Source organism: Heliangelus exortis, chromosome 2 (assembly GCF_036169615.1).
Source record: "Heliangelus exortis chromosome 2, bHelExo1.hap1, whole genome shotgun sequence".
Taxonomy (NCBI): Eukaryota; Metazoa; Chordata; class Aves; order Apodiformes; family Trochilidae; genus Heliangelus; species Heliangelus exortis.
The window spans coordinates 59937209-59951494 of NC_092423.1; the positions used below are offsets into that span (position 1 = coordinate 59937209).

The window sequence follows — 14286 nt, forward strand, 5'->3', positions numbered from 1 at the left end:
TGTGTCACATGGCTGATGTACTCTACGATGTCTTTTTGCAGGTTGAGCCTAGCACTGGCTTTTAAAAACAGCTGCCCATCAGGACCATTTTACAACACACAATTAGGTTTCCAGCAAAACCATCCTGGTATTTGGAAAGCACTCTGGGAACTTCTTGGTAAGAGAAGAACATTCAAAAGCTGACAACATTCTCAGCAAACCTCAAAAAAGTGGTGCTACAGTGTTAAGGAAAAACTTCCATCTCCTGTGGTGCACTGCCTGTGCTTATCAAGTTGTGTCATTACAAAGAGGCAATTTGGGATCCAGAAGAAACAGTAGTATATTGCAGCTCATTGCATGTGTGTTTTTCATTCTACAGTAAGTTATGTCCACTGCCCATGAGTACTAAAACATTTTTGCACCATCCCCTACAGCTGCTGCAGCAGAAAAGGGAGTAAGAGTTCACAACCTGTGATCTTTATCTTCAAACTTGGGAACAAAGAACATTTTGAGTTTCAGGGTCTGCTGCACACCACAACTGCAGTCTTTCTGACTGGTCAAGCACCAAGCACACATCTGCTCCAAATTCTTCTTGATGTGCACACAAAGCATAGGACGTTTTATTCTCCACAATGTCAAAAGAAGATGACAAAAAAAATGTTGACATCAATGGATCAGGATGGAATTCAAGTGTGTGCCCAACCTAGGAATATCTTGCAAAGCATAGTGGGGACTTCACAGGTCACCTCCTTCCCCCATCTCTACACCTCCCTATGGTCTATGAAACATGCCTTGTAACTCTCTACCCTTATTAAAATTAAGGTACTCACAAGGTGAGCAAGGCTGCTTGCTTTTTCTGAAAAGCACAATGAACTTCCTTAACTTTCTAAGCACTTCCTGCTTGTTTGAATACTGGTGTAGAAAAATAGTTGCTATCCTTACCTGCTACCCCTTCCTGCCAAAGTATGTCATGAGATCCAAGTGGTACTCCTGTCTTACCCTTCTGTCCAAGCCCTGTGTACATTATATTCTTCAGCCCAATACAATCCAATGACTTTCATATGTTTTGCAAAGGTTTGATCAGTGTACATGTTTATGGAAATTTAAAAAAAATTAATCGCAGTTTTAGCCTGCATCTCCAGACACTTTCTCCTTGCATCAAAGTGGTGACCTTGCACTCAAATTACCCTTTGCCAGTTTACTGCATCCTTGCTCTTAATTTCTTTTTGTGTCACAAGTTACGGAGAAGTTTTCAGGATTCCCTTGCCCACTGGTGCTTCTAGGAAAATGTCTTGGGTCAGTGCAGTGGTGTTTTGGAAGTAGAGAGTCCACAGGGGTGGCTGTATGAGAAGCTGCTGGAATCACCCCCAGTTCCAATCCCTGTCCTGCATCTGCCCAAGATAGAGTAGATATGGAAAGCTGTGCCTCTGCAAGTAACTTATTCATAAAGGGAAACAAAAATGCAAAAATATGAAAAAGATACCTGCAGAGCAGAGGAGAGGAAGAGATGAAAGTCTAATGCCAGAGAAAAGACACCAAGGTCAATGGAGGGGGAAAGGTGCCCAAGCAGAGATTTCCCTGCAGCCCATGTTGAGGTGACAGCTGTGCCCCTGCCTGGTGGAGCAAGTTCCCAAAGGATCACGAGGGGTAAATGTGGATTTGTAGCCCCTAAAGTGTCACAGGTGGGCAGATGTGAAGCAGCAGCCTGTGCAGGATCACAGAGAGGGGCAGATGTGGCTCTGCAGCCATGGAGGACCCCATGGCAGAGGAGGTGACTGCTTTTGCAGCAGCCGTGACTCAGTCCTGCACTTGTGGGAGGGACTCATGTCCCCGGGGTTCCTGAAGGACTCTCCCATGAGAGGGACCCCGTGTTGAAGGAGAAGGCTGTGACGAGTCCTCCCCCTGAGGGGGAAGAAGGAGCAGAAACTTCGCGTGGGGAACTAACCCTAAACCCCCCCTGCCCCTCCCTTGTGCCCTGAAGGGGAGGCAGCAGGGAAGGGATCCCTCCCTGGAAAGAAGGGAGGAGTGGGGAGAGAAAATATTAAGACCTGGCCATGTTTTCTATTTCTCCTTGTAGATTAAATTCTTTTTCTTATCAAGTTGAGTTTATCTGGGGCTTTTGCCTGTTACTGTAATTGGGGAATTAAAACCTCCCTATCCTTGTCTCTAATAATGAGCCTTAATGCGGGCCTTCTCCTCCCTGTCCCACAGTGGGTGGGGGTGGGAGGGGTGAGGAAGTGAAGGCCTGGTGGATGCCAGGAATGCCTGCTAGGAAGATATTCCTAGCAGGACCTAACTGAAAGTGCCAACCTGCAGCATCTTGTTCTTCTCTGTCTTTCACCTATCATGAGAGAAAAGCCAAAGTCCTCCTATACCTGAATCTGGAAAAAGAACTGAAGGGAACATAACTTCTACAACAGCATGAAGAAAAACAGGAGAAATGGAGGCCCCACTGCATGAACACCAGGAGACCTGGTGAAAAAGGACATGGATAAGTCAGAGGTACTTTTATGTTAATATCTGCCTTCATATTAAATCCCAAGTTCCTGAGACCAATGGGAAAGTCTGGAGAAAGGAAGACTTACTGTTGGCAGAAAAGGACTTGACAAGGATCAGATATTAACAAGCACTACATAATGAAGTACTTGGGGCATGATGGGATGTACCCAAAAGTGCTGAGGCAGGTGGCCAATGTCATTTTGAGGCCATTTACAATAACTTCTTAAACGTCATGGCAACTGGGAAAGGTTGTCTGGGAACAAAAGAAAACACACATCAATTCAAGAAGGAGGCTCTGGTCATCCACAGGTCAGTCAGCCCCACTTTGAGCCCTGGGAAAGTGATGGAGCAATTAACCCTAAATAACTTTTCAGGTGGATCTCAGCAAGCTGGAGATGGAAAGAGGGCAGTCTCATGAAGTTCAAATGGAAATGCCAAATCCTGCTCCTGGGCAGGAATAGTCCCAAGACCCTCTGTCATTTGAGAAGGGACCAAGACAGGATTGTTCAGTCTGGAGAAAAGATGATTCAGGGATCTTATAAATCTCTGTAAATACCTGAATGGAGGATATGAAAAGTATGGAGCCAGTGATGTCTGCTGAAAGAACAAGAAGTAACAGGCACAAACTGAAAAATATGAAATTCCACTTTTACACAAGAAGAAAACCCTTTTTTACAACAGGGGTGACTGAGCACTGAAACAGGTTTTGAGAGAAGTGGTAAAGTCTCCATCCTTAGAAATATTTGAAGGGTGACTGCACACAGCCCTAAGCAACTTGCTCCAGTTTCCTTGCTTTGAGGGGAAGGTGGATTAAACAGAGGTCTTTTCACACCCCAGCCATTCTGTGATTCCACAGTGTGTATGAGATAAGAAATGCACAGAGCTCAAGCACCCACCACACAACAGCCCTTTCACATCAGCAACACCACACCAGGACAATCTGATAAACAAAGGCAACATATGAAGAGTGAAGAGGGCAGGCAGGGTGGTTGACAAAAACTTCTAGACAATTCTAAGCAACCAGCAAGGATGGAAGTCCAAGAAAATCAGAAAGCTATAGGGTTTATGAAGGGGGGGTTTCCCTTCAAAATTTAAAGCTGTCAGTTTATGATTAGTGAAACTAATGAATAATTGCACTGGCTGCAAATAGAAATGCAATGTATTAGATTTTGCTATCTTAGGATTTTTCTAATACCACTTAATATGTGATTTATGAAGACAGCAATTATATTAACACAGCTTAACTGTGTTTCATGTCATCTTACAGATATATATTATGTCTTACTTTAAAGAATCTTATTCCTTCACCTCAAGTTTTCTACAAAACTAACTTCATGGAATGGCATCCATTGGTAGGAAATGGATTGGAAGGATGTAGGGCAGATGGCTTTTAATATTCCCGCACAAAGAATTACACAGTTTAACAGAAGGTTACAAATTGAATGAAATATAAAGACAGAAAGGAAAGGAGTCAGTCCACAAATACCACCACCAAACTAATATCTTTTGTCTGACTTATCTCCCATGTGACCACAGAATAATCCCTCCACAGGAATCTGAGGGTGAAGCCCAGGGCATTCATCTCAGGCAGTGGAGAAAAACAGTATTTCCTAGACAAATGGTAAAGATACATAATTCATTGACAATGCATAAGACAAGAGAACTTTCTCATAGATAAACATCTCCCGCTGATTAGAATAAATGCTTTGATAAATCTAGGTGTTTATTCTAGCAGCAAGGAGTGACAATCATAACATTCTCTCCTCACTCTCAAGCATAACAAAATTTTTAAAACCCCTGTGCTCCACTACAATAGACATTTGTGAGCATTTTCTTTCTATATACAAGCTAACTCAGTTAACTCACTGAAATTTATGGTGGTACTCTCCCGGGGACCAACAGTGCACATGGTAAAATCAAGGATCATCCTTTATGTTCTTTAGAGATTATCAAAATCAATTATTACATCTAGTTACAGAAAACATCACATAAAAGAAAGCAATAGAGGAACCTTTTAAAAAGCTATCACAATTCCTGATGTTTGTATTTCCTTCCCTTGAAGGGTATCTGAAGACAACAACTAATGACTCAGTCAACATTGATGCAAAAATGTGTTAAAGGCACCACTACTATCCTAGTAAATAAATCAATGTCTGCTGAAAATCTTAAAGCAGAAAAGACAAAAACATGTGGTATTATAAGTTTTATTTTGTTATGTACTTAAACCTTGATTCTTCAGCTCTTTCAGAAGTCAAGTAAAAATCATTTGTAAACATTGGTTATTATGGTTTGTAAACATTGGTTATTATGGGTGTAGAAGCTGGCAGCATTCTTGCCCACATAAACTCTGCTGTCTCTGATTTGGAAAAAATAAAATTTATAGAAAATAATGCTGCCACACAGTTCACATCTCATGAATCTGGCTGAAAAAGACATCTGTTTAGAAATTAAAATCCCTTTCATCCTTTTTTATTCCCACCACCACTATTGAAAAAAGGTGCTACAAACAGTAGCTCTCCAAAACCTGTAAATTTACATGTGCAAACCAAGTGTCAAAATGAAAGTTGGCAGGATCAAAACGTAGTGGAAAGAAAAAATCCTGATCATAGTTCTCTCTGAATGGCCTCATTTGCATGCATTAATGAAAGTCTCTGGAGTGGGTACAAGGCCTTCATTAAAGTTTGAGATGAAGCCATAAAGCACATGATTGAAGACATTTCTTGTTTCATTGATTTATTAGGTTCAGGGTTTGTTTGGTTTGGGGTTTTTTTTGTGTGTTTTAGTTTGGGATTTAAGGTATCCAGAACATGGATGAAGATTATTTTTCAGACCCAGATATCTACTAGGCAGGTTTCTTTTCCAAGTTGTAAGCCAAGGAAACAAGCCAAGGAAAATGGAAATTCCTGAAGATACTGAACTTGTTGGGTGGTAGTTAAATATTTAGAAGTTGATTTCCCCCTTCCTAGCCATGATTTCTTTTTTCCATCACTTCACTGGACTTAATTTTTTCCCTACAGAGTGATTTATGAAAAACAACAGCTAGCCAGCAGCAGAAGCAGTAACAGCATGAGCTCCAGGTGCTAGGAAAAATCATTACATAATTAATTTTCTCTTTGATATACTATCACATCCCTAAAAATATTATGCTTGAAGATTCAAAGATCTATCACATCCCAGCAGAGTTTTATTCCATGTGTAACATCTTCCTTTGTCTTGGATGAGAATTTTTTTCCCCCCAGAAATACAGGTAGAAGGGATTCAAGAATGGCTTGTTCTGTGGAAACTAAAAATATGTCAAACAGTGCTTCAAGACTGACACAGTCTGTTAATGTTGTTTTAAGGCAGGAACTAATAAAACAGATGGTACTGGATTTCAAACTCCTCTATCAACTCAGTTAACAAATAAGCACAAGACCGATTTTCCTGTTGTTTTTTTATTACCTCCAAGAAGTTCCCAAAACTCAAGTCTGAAATCAACTTTAAAAGACTCAATAGTCTCTTTGGTACTATTGAAGGTTTCAATGTGTTAATATAACCACAGAGTTCTGCAAGCTGACTCACAGTGACTATAACAGCATTCAAAGTTGGGGTTATTTTTTCTTTGCAAAGCCTATTTATGTTGCAATCTGAAGTTCATAACTAGAATAGGTTTATTTTTCTATATGATGACATATACTTCTCCAAAGCAGGTATTATGTATCCAGAATTTACAATCAGCAGAATAGTATCTCTTTCAAAAACAGGGAAGCATTTTAAATAAGGTGACCAGTTGCCAAAAGTTAACATGAGCAGGCAATTTTCAACTCCCTCTGAATATGAATCCATAAAAGAAATTAACAAAGAGCAATTTAAGCAAACAAGATGGTGTACCTCAGGATAACTTGGCACCACAGTAAATGATGAGCCATGCCAAGAGATGCCTGAAGCCTCAGGATGGATACTTAAAGCTGGTCTCAAAAGAAGAGATAAAGGAAAAGATTTTGTAAAGTTGCAAAATAGTTAAACGCAGGGGGGAAAAGCTAGAGAGATCTCTGGAAAAACTGAATTCAAATTCAAAGACTAAATCTGTGCTTTCCTCTCTGCTTTCTTCTAACCAAGAAATTCCCCAAATATGGTACAAAACTACTTCAAACATATCTGCAGAGCAAGAACCTTCACTTCACTTTTGCTCTCCAGAAGGAAACCAGGAGCTGCTGTCTGAACATACAGCTCTGAAGGCTGCATGTGAACAATCCCATAGGATTGGGATCATAGGAATAAGGTCTGAGCCCCCCATCATTCATCCATTCATAGAACAAATTCATCTTCTTATGCCACCCATAATCTACATGCCAGGTGTGCCTGGAAACTTCTGTTCTAGCCTGATAATATCCATATACTCAGTTTTGAGAATGCCTTCCAACCCAATACTGCAATGGTGGTTTGGCAGATTTTTCCCTGCCCTCATCTCTCCAGGCTTTTGAAATATCAGGTCAGCATCATCAGTAGGGGATACTGCTAGTGCAAAACAGCAGCTTTCCTCCTCTACTCTTCTTGAGAAGCAAAATTAAAAAGAGCACCTCTATTTTAAACAAACTACATGAAGAGTGACAGAGAAGAAGTCTGGTTTCCAAAATTTGTTGCTTAATATATTTACATAAGGACTGAGGAGCTACAATATTATGCCCGTATCACCAGAGTAAAAGTTTCAAAGAACAGGCAGAATATACTGCATTACAGATAAAGAGAGAGTAGAAAAACACCTTCTTCCTTTAATCTAGCCTCATTTTCAAAAGCCTGAAGATATGTCATTTACAGTTTTCTCTTGAAGAGGATCAAGTTGGAGAGATGCTGCTGGCAGCAGCTCTGAAAGAATGAAGAACATCAACAAACAGTGTATCTTTTTTAATCCTAACGTTTTCAAATTGAAGGAATCAGGATTCCATTATTCCCCCTCTGAATCTAAACAAGGATGCTTTGAAGCAAGAAAGAAATAAGATAGCTCTTTAATATCCTCTAAGTATTCTGCCTATAAGATATTGCTTTCTGCATTCTTGAAGTAAAAAAAAAATTCTCTGAAGGACAGGAGCTGGGAGAATAAAGGAACAGTACCCAATGATATATTAAAAATTAAGATTCAGTGCATGCAACACATGTTCACAGAGCACTTTCAAGACATCAGTGTACAATGCTTCACAACAACCCAAGAGTTTAATTTATGTCTTTGTCTTTCCTGTGCCTTACCTGTCCTTGTGAAAGACCTGACCATCTCCTGACCCCCACAGAGGAAACAATACCAATGCCACCAATCGGAGGGATAGTGGAGGCACAGAAAGCCCCTTGCAGAGCAGCTAATTTAAGAGCTTCCATTAATTTTACATGATACACCAAGCCACTGCCAACATCCCTTCCTCTTTAAAAATAAAGACATGAAGATGCCTTTTAGTTTTGTCACTCTTTGAGGAACATTTCAAACCTAAAGGAAAACTGACAAGCACTGCATTACCCTCCTCCACTCCCAGTAACACAATTGTTTAAATAAAGCACTGTACTACAGTGAATTTTTGATTTTTTTCCCCTCCTCCTTAACCATACAAGAAGATTGGAGAGGAAAAAAGGGGTAACTTTGGCCTAAAAATAAACAAAAAATGCTGCCATAAAAAATTCACATAAACTCTTCCTGGATTGACATATAGGTTGCATACAGCCAAATGTGGAGGCAACTACAGGCTGAAAATCTGATTAGGCAGTTTTTCACTTAATAAAATATTTCAAAATGCAATAGTAATGACAACAACAACAATAGGAAGGAGAGGGGGGGAGGGGAGTTGGGAAATCAAACTACACTTAAGCATTTCAGTCCTAAGCATGACTTCATTCAAAGACAAACTGAGCTGCAATGTGTATTTTTAGCTCATAAGTGGGTGCTCATATGCCATATGTAGCTTTTTACCATGAAGTGTTGTATCCTGAACACAGGCTTGTACTGCTTGCAGTATAATTGTGGAAATCCATACTCCAGCCTGAAGCCACAAGGGAAGCCACAAGGGAAGCAGCCACAAGTGACTCTGAGGCTAGAAATGCTCCCCTAAAATTCCATCCAGCTTTCTTGAAGATTTGCATTAGATTAAAACTTAAAGGGCTTTAAGGATCTTTTATTCAGTGCCCAGATTCACTTTAATCACGGTTCATTTGCTTTCCTTGCCAACACTTCCTAAATTCTCTCTCTCAGTTCTTTTCTCCCTAAGATACCTCTCTGAACACTGCCTCTGATGTGCTTTTCAGGGAAAGAGGGTTAAAGAGAAAGCTTTACTTTGGCAGCTTAAACAGAACTGTAATTGCATCATATTAGAAAGGACCTTTTAAAAAAAAATAAATAAATCAGAAGTAGTTTTTAACACAAGGATGGGGCAAGAATGGACCCTTAGTATTAGAATGAGGTAGAGGAGTCTGGATAACTCAACATTTCATAAGGGGAAGGGCTAGATTGGGAGCAGAGATGCAGCCAGTGGCAACTTCCTGCCTTTTTGGTTTGGATTGTTTTTTTAAGTAGGCCTAAAAATCACAGTGTAGGGACAGGAAGCAAATAAAAAGAACTGGATTGAAGGTTAGACCACCAACATCAATGAAAGAAAAGATGTGTACTTGTCTACAGTTTCCTTCCAGTCGCCTGCATATTTCACAGAAAAAAAAAGTATAAACAGCCCTTACTGAACTGCTGGCTTGCAAAGCAATATTCACCTCTGCAGCTCCCCAGAGCTGCTGCTGCTGCTGCAGTGCTGTAGGAAAGCCTCACGAAAGGCTGTGAAGGGGGGAAGGGAAGAGAGGAGGAGGAGGAAATGGCACAGAGGAGCATGTAAGCTCCAGATGTGAAACGTTCTCAACCATCGCGCCTCCCGGCCGGGCCATCTGCAAGAGCCCGGTTCTGCCCGGCTTTACAGCCAGCGTGACCTTGAGGCCCTCTGTAGATGCTGAAACTGCACCTGCATGGGATTATAAGTATCCTGATAGTGAGTGATAGCCTCGCCTGCTCAGTTTGAAACAGCTTTCACCAGATCAAACAGCAGGAAAAAAAAGCAGAAGGAAGAGCAGAGCGATGATGCCTTCCCACCCGGACAGAATAAGCAATAATATTGATTTAGGTTGCTAGACTTGTCCGAGGCACCACCTGCAAAAATCTGTGCATGAAATTCTTATGTGTGTTTGGAATAGTGCTGGTTGCAGCTCACTCATAATCACAGCCTGTCCGAGACATGGGTCTAGCCTGGAACTCAGGAATACCCACTAGGAGCCCGCTGAATTTGTAATTACTTTTTCATCTTTTTTTGATTTGGAAGATTAATGGTCACTGGCCACTTGAAAATTACAAGTATACAACCAGGGGAGATCTAGCACTGAGATTGATTCCAAGGCATGATTCAAGTTGCTTGCTTCAAGTTTTGCTAATACTAAAAAGAATCAATAACATCACAACATTCAAAAGATTCCCAAACAGTCAAGGGACTTGAGATGGCACTGGTTTTCCAAGTCCCTTGGAAATACAGCTACTACAACAATGAAAGGGACTACCACATCAGTTTTACAGCTACTTCTGATATTTTGAGGGAGCTGGATTACAGAAAGGGAGTTTTTATTAAAAATAAATTGAAGAAAAATATTGCAGTAACCACTTTCCTATATGTTTCTACTTATACAAGCAAATTCATTCTACTTAAAGTCTTTGTTTGGAAATAGTGTTTCCCAGCTTTCATAAAAAAACAATGTTATTGATAGATTAGAGAGCCTTTGAATGTGAGAAAGTCCAGCTAATCCCAGACTTCAAGAGGTTTTCTCTTTTGTGCCCTTTATTAAGAACAGACTATCACTTTTTAGAATTTCTATTGTCATATATGAGTATTAGAAATATCGACTGATTTGAGATGCATGTTAATAAAATAACCTTGAAACGCATTTATAATTTTAGAGTACAACTAGGAGTTGGTAGAAAAACGCTGTAGTACTCATACCTTGACCTAGATTTAAGAAAAACAGGGGGATGGAATCCTGATCATTTTCACAAAGCTACCTTTTTTTACATATTCCCCCCTCCCCCAGTTGCACTCATCCACATCTATCTTCCCAAATACACACTCCTGTTCCCTAAGCTTGCGATCATAGCATGTGAGGCTTGAAAGCTGACTTGAATCTCTCACCTATTTAATTAACATTTAATTCAGAGAGAAGTCAACTGATCACATACAAGCGTTAAAAGAAAAAAAGCCATGAGGGAGGGCATAGGTGCACAGATTTGTCTGGTGAGACAAAATACTGCCAGACTCAAGAAAAGGACTAGATGTCTCCATCACTTAAGAAGTGCAATAATGCCCTAAAAATATGCTGCTATGAAATGGAATCTATACAAAAAAATAAGGAGAGCTGATCTGTTCACTTACTGGGTAAAGTGACATCAGTATGACATCAGCAGCAGCCAATCACAGTGCTCCATATGTATCTGGTGTTCCTGCACTCTTTCATATTTATGGATAAACACTAGGAGGGTTTTAACCCTAAGCTGTGTTTTCCTTCCCCATCATATTCTAAATAAAGCAGCCACTTCCATTCAGCATCAGACCTGACAAAAAAAGCCCCAAACAAATAGCAGCCTCTCATCTCAGCACGTTCTCTGACAAATCCAGAAACAATATGTGGAAAGAGGGGGAGAGCAGCTGGAGCTACGTGTCACTGCTTCCTGAAAACCTGTAGGAAGCCCAGAGCTTCAGCTCAGCTCTTCCTTAGCTAGAAGATGAAGGAACATGACAAAAAAAACCCCCATAAGGTCAAACATTGGGTCAAGGCTTTTGTTGTCACTCAAAAAAACTAATGTGATTGTAATTTCCATGTAAGGCATTTTAAACTGTCTGAGCAAGTACTGTTCCCCTTCCTCCAATACCACTGTCTCCTCCGACATCTTTCTGGGAGAAGAGCATTTTTTTAAGGCAAGAAGTGAAGCCTGTTGTGCACTGGCAGGTCACATAATCCCAGGCAGGTGCTTCATGAGCACTTAGGGCAGAGCACAAAAGGCTGCAGCTCCCCACTCCAGTGCCCAGGCTTCACAGCTGGCCACGGGGTCAGAGCAAAGGGCGAGGAACCTGCACTTCTGTAGTTGCCAGAGATCACATGCACCAGAGCTGGGGGCTGCTGAAGGCTGGGCCTTTGGCAGCTTGCTGCTCTGACCAAGTGTAGCAGGAGTGATATTAAGGCTTTTCCTCACCAGTCAGCAGTAGCATTCCTTCCAAAAGAAAAATTTGTGAAGCTTCTCGTGGCATCATGCAAAACCAAAACCAAAACCGACCTGCCATGATCCCTTCCCACCATAAACAGGCTTTAGCCCATGAACTGACAGACTTAAGGCATATGTTTGTATGAATACACAGGCACAGACACACACAGAGATAACTGCCTTGTAACAGGCTCCTTTTTTGATTTTCAAACCTTCACAGGATTTCTGATGCAGCAGCCTTGGCTGGAAGCAAACACGAGTCCAAGTTCAGCACACAGGCTTTGAGGTGAATTGTCACCTCCGAGACTGATGTCCCATTCTGACCAACAGACCTGAAAAATTTGCAAAAGATGAAATGGCCAAAGCTAACTTGAAACACACCATTTCTCTGCTTATGCACAATCCATGTGCAAGCATTCTGATCACGTTATGCGCCATCTTCTAATTAACATGGCTCAAAGGAGTGGAGGGTGCAATATAAATATAAAGCTAATGAGCTGACTAAAAAGTCAGAATGTATAAACCAAAACTATAGTTTTTACTGGCCAGTACTGTATCCTGGTGTAACTTTATCAAACCCAGCTCATTTTATTTGTACCATATTGCTCAGAGCTAAAGCCTAGTGAGCTGGCTCTGCCATTTAACTTATTTTTATTTGCCTATATCTATTCCCAGCTATGATAAACACATATATTCATTACATGTAAATAGCACTGTGCTGTAACCAAATACAACTGAACAGCATCGTTGTAATTAAAATTAATTTATATTAATGCCAAATATGTATTTGCCTTCTTTCCTCCAAGACATTCTCTGCTAGTCCAGGAGTGTGCATTAGAGCCCATCAAGATAGCTTTATTTCTGCAGGAAATGAAATTCCAGTCTCTTGCCAAGCTTTCTCTAAGTATATCAATTGTGGCAACTATTTATACATAAAGGTAAAGAAACTGTACCTGTGTCAGTGACTCAGATGGCCGCTCAACACCATGCACAGAATATTGCAGAACAAATAGAAAAACTCTCACAAGAAGTAGGGGAGGAATAGAGCTGGGGGGAAATGTGTGTCAGGTGGTAGGCCTACAGTTACAGTCTGAATCCCATGAGGGAGAGTTTAGGTACCTGACACCCCGTGGAAATTTGCTGGAAGAGGGGTTTTCATTTCTAAAGGCACACTGAAGTACAGTATAAGCCTCCTTTCCATCACGGGCTCTGCTTTCAAAGGATATGGCTACTTTCTCAGAAGTCACCAGCTGATCTCCAGGGAGATGCATTAGCAACAAGGTCCACTTGTGCAGGGAAGAGCTAACCCCAAACAACTAAGGTGAGATGAATTAGGGATTGTATCCAGAGATACTATTAGTATCTAGAGATACTATTTTCATCACACTCACAGCTAGACCCTGTCTGTTCTTGCTTTGAGCATCTAAAAAGCTCACACCAAACTGTGAAAATTTTTGTTACTGGCCTCTATTACCCAATTATTATACAGCTTCTGTAATTTTCACAAGAGAAAAAACACCAGTGATCAGAACTCCTTCAGTATGTACTGATAGCTAAAACCAGTTTAAAACCCAAGGCTGATGCCTTTTACCTCAACGTTTTATAATTCTTCATATCTTGTACCACCTTATAAATATTGCTATGTAAAATCTCAAAATATGTCTCACATAGGATTTACCATTATGTCCCAATTCAGAATTTTCTTATGGTTAAGTGATCTGCAAACAACACTATCTAAAAAATTAATAGAAACAATACTGTAGGTGTAGCTCTCAGATGAGAACCAAAAGGTAGCAGCTTAGAACAAGGAAAAAGATATAAACATTCTTCTCATTCCCTGCATCACCTATCAGAAAAAAACTTCTACCCAAAAGCCACAGTCTTTCATTCACCCCTCCAATGTACATCTCTTCCAGAACTGTCAAAGAACTTACAAAACTCAAGTATAGGCAGTAAGTTAAGACCAGAACTTTTGGACATCAAAGAGTGGAATAAACTGAGTAACTAGCTGAAACACGGGATTTTTAGCTAATATAGTCATTATAGCCATTTTACAAGAATTCGACCACCAATAAAGAGGACATGGTTTTCCTGACAGAGTGTAGGGAGTGTGTGGAGTGTGGTAAGGGGGTGGGGGTGGGTCTACTTTTTTGAGAGAGTGAGCTGTAGAGTTCTCAGGACCTGCAGAAATCTGCAAAATATGGAAACAGTGATGTATCTAATGCATTCAGATTTCTTTGTCAAAACCCTCCAGTTTCCACATTTCATATTCTTTACTCCAACAGAAAATTGGTAGCTAATATTTGGTGGAGCAGAGTTTTACAGAAAGGCTCTTCAGTATTTGGATGACCAGAAAACTTTTGTAATATGCTAAATATACACACTGTAGACAAGTGACCTGGGCAGAGTAATTAGCAGACTGAAACCTCAGGAAGGGTCCAAATGTCAGTAAGGAAATATGCAACAGCTGTACTTCAACTGCACAATAACAAACTTTTTTAATGACAAAGACCCTTTTTGTGCATTTTGCCATTTCCTGAACAAGCTTTCAGAAGAAACAGGAAGCCTGG

General features: G+C 40.5%; 1 long non-coding RNA gene across 2 annotated transcripts in view; it reads right to left on the minus strand.

Annotated features, from left to right (window-relative positions):
- Positions 1–12498: 12498 nt before the first annotated feature.
- Positions 12499–14286, minus strand: part of LOC139792655 (uncharacterized) — a 107622-nt gene continuing 105834 nt past the window's right edge. For both annotated transcript variants that reach the window (XR_011724330.1, XR_011724331.1), the window contains exon 4: positions 12499–12577. This is a non-coding gene — a long non-coding RNA (uncharacterized lncRNA). The remainder of the gene's footprint in view (positions 12578–14286) is intronic.